Genomic DNA, 11,234 nt, shown 5'->3' on the forward strand with positions numbered 1-11,234 from the left:
AGAAAAAAATAACAATACATACTTTAATAACTCTATTTACCATTTAGTGGCCAAACGGGGACCCTGTAGAGGGCCATCGAGCACACGGCACTGGTATAGAAACGACGAAATTCCTCTCTTGGTTTCCCGAGATTTGGCAACAGTCTGTGCATGGCACCCGCTACCCTCTCGATCCGGGGGACTAGGTGCTCGAAGTGCTCTGCAAGACCTCAGTGATCCAGGATGAGGCTCAGGTATTTCAAGTCACTTGGACGTTTGAATCACGGGCCAACTAAACCTAATCCAATTCAACCCTTCAAGTTTGCAGTTAACTGCTAAAAAGTCACCATTTGTCGTGTACACTTTTCGAAAATTACCATTGCTGCCACAGCTAGTATCGGAAAACGTATTATTGATATTCCTATGTCCGAAAATCCACAACAGCTAGATTTTTAAGGCATTTTTTGTTGCCTCGCACACCCACTCAGTCGAATCAGCTATTGCTGGTGATTTTTCCCAAACGATACGATTTGGAAACTTTCAAGAAAAGTGTCTATTCAAGTCTTGCAAGCCCCCTGGTGTTGCAGATGCCCATGGGCGGTGGTAGTCACTTTCCATCAGGTGAGCGTTCTGCTCGTTTGCCACCTATAACATAAAAAACTGTCACAGTAAGACCAAGATGCTAATATAAATTGAATTTCCTATGTAATTTGAGTTTACATGGTAACATACATAGCGTCACCCTCTTTGACAGCCATCAGACAAATACCCTTTTAAAACTGGATATATTCGGTTTTAATATGTATATACCAGATATTGTACCGGTTCATTTGTGATAACATTTTAAAAGCCTAGAAAAAGTGTGAAATCCTTTTTTAAATGTGAAATGCTTGTTTCACATAGGTTCGTAATGCGCGCTATAAATTTGAATTATAATATTTTATTACCATTAGACCGAATATTGGATCCATATTGCATTTTTCGTTGATGGCATTATTTTCATTGTTACTATAAACGTTAAAAAGTAATGTATGTTGCTTTAAATGTAAAATTGAAGCATACATGTTACACACAGTTTTGCTTGTTGTATATGTAATGAATACCTGAACCGAAATTTATTAAGGATACCACTGAAAAGTTTCAGTGGTATCCTTAATAAATACTAAGTCTACTAAGTAAGATGAGTTTTTCGAATTTTACCAGGTTTTCTTCAAATTAATACCAAATTAATACTGAAAAGAGGTTGACAGTGCTGATAAAGTATTAAAATTGCTGTTTATTGTTATTTAAGTATCGTTGCTACTGAAGTAAAGTTTTGTCTTAATGTATGTTTTATAACAATAAGGAATCCTATACTTATGACAGTACAAAAATGTTAAAATAAAAAATTTATTAAAAACAGCATTCGTAAATAATTCAAATTCTACGTAACATTGTTGTATAAACTGCGCGCACATGAAACCGCCAGATGGCGCCGTACACAACCAATATTGAATTTCAAATTTTTGTTTTTGCATACGCATGTAAAAACAAACCGAAGCTGTAAATTACTCTAACAAAACAACGAACCTCGAAACGAACGCTCTGCTATACAGGTATTGACATTCAGAATGAAATATTGTTTTTATCCAACACTGGAAACAGGAAGAATGATAAATTTTCACTATTTATAAATGGGTTGGCAGCGTATTTCTAAGTCGCTATCAAAATTAACCCATTACAGTGCAGTAACGGACAAATGATTCCATACTGGGATGATAGGAGAGCCATTAGAGCCTAGATGTACCGTCGATTAGTAAACGTCATTTTAAATGAAGATTGTGGGTGTTTATTAATCATCTCTTGCTCGGTGTTGACGGAAAACATTTTGAGAAAACCTGTGGATGAGCTTTTTGTATCCACCAAGTCGCACAGTGGGCAAACATAGTGGAACAAACTCTGAAACTTCGCTTCATAAGGAGAGGTCCCCCTTTAGATATTTACAAGGAATATTATTTAACACTTCTATTATATACTGAGCCTAATTGGTTAGATACCACCCACATATCAGCTACTGTACCGAAAATCAGCAATACTAATTACACACATCAAGTGTTCCCGTTAGAAGAATGAGCGTGAAACTACAAGGCACAAAGAATAGAACATTTTAATTCTCAACGTTGGCTTAGGGAATGGTTAATATTTACAGCACTAATGTCTATGCTTAATGGTGACCACTTAACATCAGGTGTGATATTTCCACGCAACCTCAGTGCGTGCTGGATAAACATATGACAGATACACTTTATGTTACACGCTAAGGTTTTCTTACGATGTTTTCTTGCACAACCGGGTATTAAATGAATTATAAACACAAATTTAACACGAGATTGCTCAACACTGATAGCCTGATTCTGATCTTATTTACTTTGATTAAAATCTACACAAATTAATTCCATTGCGTCATAACATTATCCAAAAAAAGATTGTAAAGTAAAAGAAAAAAAAAATGTGGTAATATTTTAAATTTAAATTCCACACCAAACAAACGTTGACTTCTTCATTTCGTTATTATTCAATCATTAAAGTTGGCTCAACTATTAAAAGTACCTTAATAAAACTGCATCTATATAAAAAAATATTTTTTTAGGTTCTAACTGGAAATTTACTGTGAGAGCTCCGTAAATCATGTCAAGTTTTTACAGGTGGTCACAATTTTCTCTTCTAATCTGCCTGTCTGTACGAATACTCTGACCATGTTAACAAAATAAACTGTCAAAAATAAACAGCATATAAACCTACTTCATAATTTATGTCCATCCTGAAACTTGAAACTATCAAATCGACGCATACGAGTAGTATATTATACTACAAACTACAAACGTAGCTTTATAATATCACTATGTTATCATAGTTTAAATCGAATGAAGTCTCAAGATATCAAAAGTAATGAAAAACTCAGTGCATGAAGACTCGTAGCTACTTACTCGTACATAGAACAATGTAGAATGTTGCAACAGCAATCCCGACTCTATATTACCGTCGCGAGATTGCTCTGAGCTGTCTCGTTGCCGCCTATTTGTTCCACTTACCCTTTCTTTTCTCATATAGTCGTAACTAAACTGTTTCTATATACTTTTCTGTTACTCATAGTATTTTCTTTTAATAAAACAGTTTTTTTTTTTTATAATAAAATTCTTATATTTTTTAGGAATTGGTTATCGGTATCAATATTTATGAGTAGAACACTAGACATATATTTTGTTGGTGAGTTCTTTATGGAAAATTATTCATGAATTTTAGCTTTAAACACGTTTATGTGGACAACGTGGCTGATCTTTAGTTTTACTCCGAAGACTTTATGATTGATGAAGAAAAAATTTTTACGACGTAGAACCTACGATGTAGGTAAAAGGCACTTATCGTCGCTACTGTTTTAGACAATTTGAAACTTTATTTAGCAACCATCGGTACTATATCCTTACAAGAATGTTTGTCTATTGACCTTATCTAAACTATCAGGCACGTAGAATCAAGTTGAATTATATGCCTTCCTCACGTACAAGACCTACCCTTGGTCCCTTCGGGGTTGTTGTAATAAGTGCGCGAGTTTCTCATGTTTTGTGACCAGATGGTTTACCGGAGTTAGAGCGGATTATGAACAGATAAGAAAATACTTCTTTTTGATCAAACGCCAAATATATTTGGATAAATACTGTATTTTCGGATAGATTTTAAGTTGTCTTAAATATACATATTCATAATTAATAATGGACAGCCTTATGTATACACATATAACATCGTCTTATATATAATATATTACGAGCCGAGATGGTCTAGTGGTTAGAACGCGTGCATCTTAACCGATGATTTGGGGTTCAATCCCAGGCAAGCACCATTGAATTTTCATGTGCTTAATTTGTGTTTATAATTCATCTCGTTTTCGCGTTGAAGGAAAACATCGTGAGGAAACCTGGATGTGTCTAATTTCAACGAAATTCTATGTGTACATGTGTATTCCACCAACCCTCTTTGGACCAGCGTGTGGAATATACTCCAAACCTTATCCTCAAAGGGAGAGGAGTCCTTAGCCCAGCAGTGGGAAATTTACAGGCTAGCTTTAGGTTATAGCTTCATACAAAGGTTATTCCTAATTCAATTATAAGCTAGTTGAACAAATGCAATAAAATATCTAAGGCCTGCAATAAGATTTATCGGAATGGCTAGATCGTCATGATAGTTTCTTAATTAATTTACTTGGCTATAAATTTTCTAGTTGGTTGAACTATGTAGAAGCCCGCCTGGGTAGGTAGGCCGTTTACTTTTTTCAAGTTAAATTGCTTGACTTAATCAAACTCTTTGAATATTTAGTTACGGGTTCTCTATTGCCGAATCTAAAAACAACATAATAAGGTAGGTAAACTACTGGTAAGTAAGAATTTGTAGTCAAAATTTACTTACAGAACACCGTAGTATCGGCTACATCAATACAGCCACTGTTTAATGATATATTATATTTTTGCTTTATAATATTTGGTAGGGTATAAACTACACATTTTGTTCTTTGAGCATTCAAATTAAATCGTTTATTGTGAGCCAGTCGTGTATCTGTACATCATATAGACCTCGGACCTATTTCAAACAGTTTGATATTATGAAAAAATATTTCAATAAAAGCGTAATTGATTTTTTTTCTCAATTACAATGGAACATATAATTCAAATTATAAATATATTATACTACGTATCACTAATAAAAATGTTTGTTAGGACAATCCAGAAAACTACGAACACACGTGTTTATTATGCTAATAAGGATCTTCAAACCGATCTTCAAGAAGGAAAGTTTAGATAATAAAAAAATATATACTCATAAATATAAAATAACGAAGACTAAAGATATGACTGGAACTCGTATTACATTGAAGGTTATATTCTTTCATTTTATGATAATGGTGAATTATGACGTTTAAAACTGTTTAGTATTTTCGACTTAGTATCCGAGATAATTGAATTTGTTTTTGTTTAGTTATTTTATTATAAAAAAGTTAGAACTTTATGTATTTATATTAAAATAGTAGTCATTTTTACGGATCCTATTGTACACATTACATTAACAGCCTGTAAATTTCCCACTGATGGGCTAAGGCCTCTTCTCCCTTGGAGCATATTCCACCACGCTGCTCCAATGCGGGTTGGTGCATACACATGTGGCAGAATTTCGATGAAATTAGACACATGCAGGTTTCCTCACGATGTTTTCCTTCACCGCCGAGCACGAGGTGAATTATAAACACAAATTTTGCACATTAAAATTCAGTGGTGTTTGAATCCTGTTGTAAATACTCTTATATTGTGTCTCGAATCATTGAAAGAATTTCGTTCTCAAAATGATAAATACATCGGAAAGCTCTTTTTAAAAATACATTATATAATAGAGTGAATATGCCTGAACCATTACCCCATATTATGGCATATTATAACATGATATGATACGAAGAAAATAACCAAACCATAGTATTTTACGTTATAGAGGAATTTGTATCAAGGTCACTTTCAATTTCAAGCACTTGTCTAGTTTTCTTAATTTTAAGTATCAAAGGAATACAATTCTAATGAATCTTAATTTAAATATTAAGCGATTTTATTTCGTAGAAGAGGAAATTACTAAAATGACAAAGAAAACCAATTCAATTTCTGATGAGACAAAAATTTTCCACTCGCTTGTGGGAATGATCACGTGAAAAGGGACGGAAGTGTGTAACGGGAAGCCGGAGAAGAGCGCGGGATGTTTGATTTGACCAATGGTGTTCAGTGCTAGAGTTGGCCATCAGATGGTACCAACCATTTTTCTGACAGGATATAATGTTGATGTTGCTTATTACTAAGGTGAAATATCAAATTTTACACATCATATGCGACTACTATGAGGCTCGCTAATTTTTTTTACTAACAAAGCTGTCTGAAGTCTATGCCTAGACTTTAATCTTTATTGTAAAATTAAAAAAATAGAACTTGCGCGCGAAGGGTATTCGTACCATCATCTATAAGAATGGCAAAAAATCATGTATATTGTAAGCCCCCCTTGAATATTTATTTTACTATGTTTTTTAGTATTTGTTGTTATTTGTGCAACAGAAATACATCATCTGTGAAAATTTTAAGTGTCTAACTATGACGATTCATGTGATACAGCCTGGCGACAGACAGACAGCCAGACGGACGGACGGACAGCGGAGTTTTAGTAATAGGTTTTACCCTTTGGGTACGGTACCCTAAAAAGTAAATACAATACCATTTGTACTATAAAATATATTTTGTATATAACAATACACAGAATTACAAAAACAGTTCACACTCCCACCATAAAGTTTTCAGGGGTTATCTGTAGGTACATTATTCATAAGTAGATTTTTGAAGTTGTATGGAAAAATGTATAAAAATAAAGGTAATTTCACAATACTATTTGATTTTTTATAACATTTTTATTGATCGCATACTGACAATATCTACGATATAATAAAGGCCTTATATATTAACCTCCAGTTTTATTGGCCCGCTGGCCCTTAAATAGCGCTTGTACCTGCCGTTACGTTTTACGAGTTTTGACATAAAGTGAAACTCGAATGGAGAGTTATATCGTTTTCTTTTGTATATTTTAACGCCTCTATTCCTTTGGATAGGGGTGATATATTTTATGAGCGTGGTTTATTGGAATAACGTATACGGTAGCTCGCGGTCGGAAATGAAAGTAACATTGGTATTAGTTATTTAAAACAAATGTATAATATTACTTTTTTAATATAATATTTGATTGTATCAGAGTACAACCCTTTTCATCACATAGAACAAACCTACTAAAGGCAGCTGGTTATTACGAATCTACTATATGGGATTCTACAAAATACAAGTATTAGACAAGTAATATATACAGTTTTTTGCGCTATCTGTAGGCATATTTTTGAGCGCTTGGCACACTGTCTGTTCGACGACCTCCGTGGTCGAGTAGTGTGTACACCCCTTTTCATGGGTACGCCACTCCGAGAACACGGGTTCAATTTCCGGCCGAGTCAATGTAGAAAAAGTTCATTATTTTTCTATGCTGTCTTGGGTCTGGGTTTTGTTGGTACCGTCGTTACTTCTAATTTTCCATAACACAAATGCTTTAGCTAGTAACAATGTAAACATTAGGATCAGAGTAACGTATGTAATGTTGTCCAATATTTATTCAGATTAAATATATTATGAGATGTACACATTTTTTTTTTTTAAATTTATATCGCCAAAACTTTTAATCCTTCATATAACATCCACTGTCAATCTCAAATATTTAAAAGACATAGACAATTTCCACTTTTCAGTCGACGTCAAGTTCACTTCAAATGAAGACTGTGCTTATCAAAATATATGATGACAAAATAATTACTATTGACAATGAGCTCGTCGAAATTACTGTCCTTCTTAACATCTATTAATAATCATCTAATAATCACCTAATGCTATGTCACCTAGTTTCGATTCTTCATTCCTATTAATATGATCAACAACAGCGCGTATGACGTCACAATATTTGCTGTTGCTTGATGTATTCTTTCGTCTCCATTCTGAAAGGGAGACCGCAGAGTGTCGTTACTGTTTTCTCTTTTTAATAAATGTTGTCTAATATCTTTTTCCATATAAATTATTTACAATACGATAGAATTGCAGTACGATATCATCAATTTTAACTTAATTCAAGAGATTTTTTAGTATCGGTGTCTCTCAACAATATTTCAAATTATAAGATGCTGATATTCCTTCTATTCTCGTAGATTGTTTTGCAACCCTTTTAAGCATATGAGTTAGTAAATATTAGTATAATTTATAAATATCACCAATGACTTACAGACTTTGGAAAAACTTTGCATCACGAGAATAAAGCTAGTCTATTTCTACCCATAAATGGCGTAAGTTGACAAAGATACACATATAATCACACATACTCAAGCACGTAATCATTTAATGAACCATATAGCGAACGGCAATCAAGCCGTAAGCGACTGACTATTAAAATCTGTCAAACCCTTTTAATGCAGTTTCACAATAGACGATCACAGATAATAAAATCATCTATATCGATAACGTACCGTGTGAATGTCGCAGGCCGAATACTTAATTTGTCAGTTCAAAATAGCCTAGACACAGTAATTAAACTGCGACGTTTTTAAGTGGCCTGAAAACAATTCAGACTCATTTAAAATTTCATCCAATAACAAATGATTCCTTTTAAATATAATTATGTTCTGAATTTTGTTACATATAAAAACTCTTTACAGTTGAAAAAAAAAATAATAAGTATTTATATCTGGCTTTTTTTTTAATTTGACATTTATGATTATAGAATAAGTATTTTGATCAATGTATTATCGAAAATGTTGCCATCAGAACTTTTGTGTTAATATGTTTATTGATCAGATTATATTCCAATTTCGTGGACTATTAATTAAAATGATAAAACATTTTTATCATTTTAATTAATATTTAAAACATGTATTTTAAAAGAGCGTTTATTTATTCTATACGTTGTACTTTTAATAAGATATTCTTAGCTGTAACTTAATCTAATTTATTTATTTATAAGACTGACCAGCAATAAATGCGGAAACCTATTATGAAATTCAAAATATATGACAAGCACAAAATATAAGTAAATTATCATAATTAAAATAAATCTTAGGAACAATATAAACACCCTTAATAAATCGAGAGGAATAACACACGATAAGTTTAAAAAAAAAGAGTTATATTCTAGCTATACATATTGTATATTTATGTAAATTAAAAGAAAATGTTTTTTTTGAATATACTCTCATCCTGGCGACAGATGTGCCGGTTGAATGAGGGACAAGAAAATCTTTACTCCAAAATTTACGGTCGGCCGCATTCTGTCGGTGATTTTGTACTATTAAGGTTCGCTACTTGACTAATAAGATCTACCTGTGTGCCTTACTTACTTTCTTAAATATGAACCTCGTAGTTATTAGTGAGTTTTTCGTGAACTAAACCAATTTATTTTTAGGGTTTCGTACCTCTAAAGGACAAATGGAACCCTTATAAGATCACTTCGTTGTCCGTCTGTATTTCTGTCCGTCGATATCCTTTTTGTCTGGAACGTGTGGATACAGTGAAATGAATGCCAAATACTGAAATACGGTCCCTTGGAGCTGTGAAAAAATTAAACCTCTAAATCTACGCAATTAAAAGATACAGCTGTTTATGACGCATTTCCCATAAATTCTCAAGGATAATCAAAACCCGTTGACCTAGAATCATGAAGTTTGGCAAGAACCAATATCATATAGCACAAACGTAAATTTATTGTTACATCTATATGTGTCCGTATATCTGTGTGGTACGGCGCCTCAGTGTGCGGGTTCGAATAGCACTTGTTCGGTTTCTCGGGTTTTTTTTTTTGTTTAAAGAAACATTTACTAGAGTTTTTGAAATCATTGACAGTGACGTTTTACTATATTTTTCATTCAGTTTGAATCCACTTAAGAAAATATTTACGTAATAATAAAGAACATAAACAAATGAATTAGATTTTAATGAATACTAACGTTATACAACTAATTAAAATACCTCCAACAAACGGTTTTACACTAAGCATTTCCATATTTGAGCATAATCTTGAAACACTCGGAAAATATTTTACGTCCCACGTTATTTAGCAAAGAATACTAAACACTCGGAAAGGTCTCGGGGAACATTCATTGTTGTCGAGGGAGACAGATCCAGTAGCACTCGTTATAATTGCGGGTACATTTCTCGGGAAATCCAACCTTTCTTCAACTGCTCAGTCGATTGTTGTTTGAGAGCTTTTATACTTTAAGGTGGAACAATTACGTTTTCCGATATGATGACCACTTTTACTTCTACATTTGAAATATGAAAATTAGTAATAAAGTAATAATATTAGTGCCAAATATTGATTCTTACACACTTGAAATTCAAGCTTTGTAAGTATAATCGAGATTATGGCCGAGTGGGTAAAATACAAAGATTCGTAACTGAAATTTATTCATACACCATATTTATTAGATCATCGTCAGCCAATATTAATCCACGTCTGTATGTGTATGCCTATATACAGATTTGGACTATTCCCACCAACGCTCCCGGTTCCTTCCTGATCTAGTCGAGTCCAACTTCCCAGGAGTCCTAAGCTGCATATGCGTATCCATGGTCTCCAATCTTCGTTTGCTCAAACTAATTATTATATTTATTTGTAATTACTATAATTATCCTTATGCGATCCAATGCCTTCTGAAATAATGTTAAAAAGTATTCGTAACAAAGTAAACTTGTAACCGCACACAAATAATACTATGTTAAAAAGGTTCATGCAAATGTCAAAAAAAATAGTCAATGTGTTCGCTGTAGCGGATGAACTATAAGTGAACGCATAGAGTTCCGATAAGTATATTTGACTGGCTGAGACTGTAACACCATAGATTGCATAGTCTCTTGGAAGAATGACTTGCACTAAATATTTATTATCCGTATTCCAATGTATTATACAGACATGCCATTCACGTGAACTGACTTTTTTTCCCGTAACGTTATAAGGTGATCTAAAACATTTTATTTAGCGATATGTCTTTGTAAAAGCCTGTCTAGGTAGTCTTTCAATGATCACATATTCTATACTTAGCCTTTATTTCTATACTAACCTTCAATTCTCAATAGAGTGAGCCTTTGTAACTACAGATACAAGGGACAAAATATTTTAGTTTCAGAGGTGGCTAATGTTTCTTACAATATCGATATAGATAGTATCAGGGGGCCTATACACTTATTTAAAATAAAAACATACAACATATTTCTTTATGTACAAAAGATGTATGTTGTAATGTCATTGCTGCTTGCTCTTTATTGTGCGTGCAATACAAGTATACAACCAAAATCGAAGAATTGAGTCTTTTTTTTTTGTAAAAAAACAACATAGGAAGCGTTTTCAGATGTTATCCAACCCACGGGTAACATTCAAAGGATCAGGACAAGAATCGTCAGTGGTCAAAAGACGATTCAATTCCCGATACAAAACGTTTTATTCGTTCACCAAAAATAAGAAGACCGGTTGTTAGGCACATTTTCGAAGATGGCTTGGGATCGAAAGAAAGCCATTCTTGTACATCCCCTACCATGGACTTTAAAATAAAATACAAATAATGTTATGAGAAGACCCAACGTGAACTATTCAATACATTTAAATAATCAGTGATAATCATTGTATGT

This window comes from Vanessa atalanta, chromosome 4 (assembly GCF_905147765.1).
Source record: "Vanessa atalanta chromosome 4, ilVanAtal1.2, whole genome shotgun sequence".
NCBI lineage: Eukaryota > Metazoa > Arthropoda > Insecta > Lepidoptera > Nymphalidae > Vanessa > Vanessa atalanta.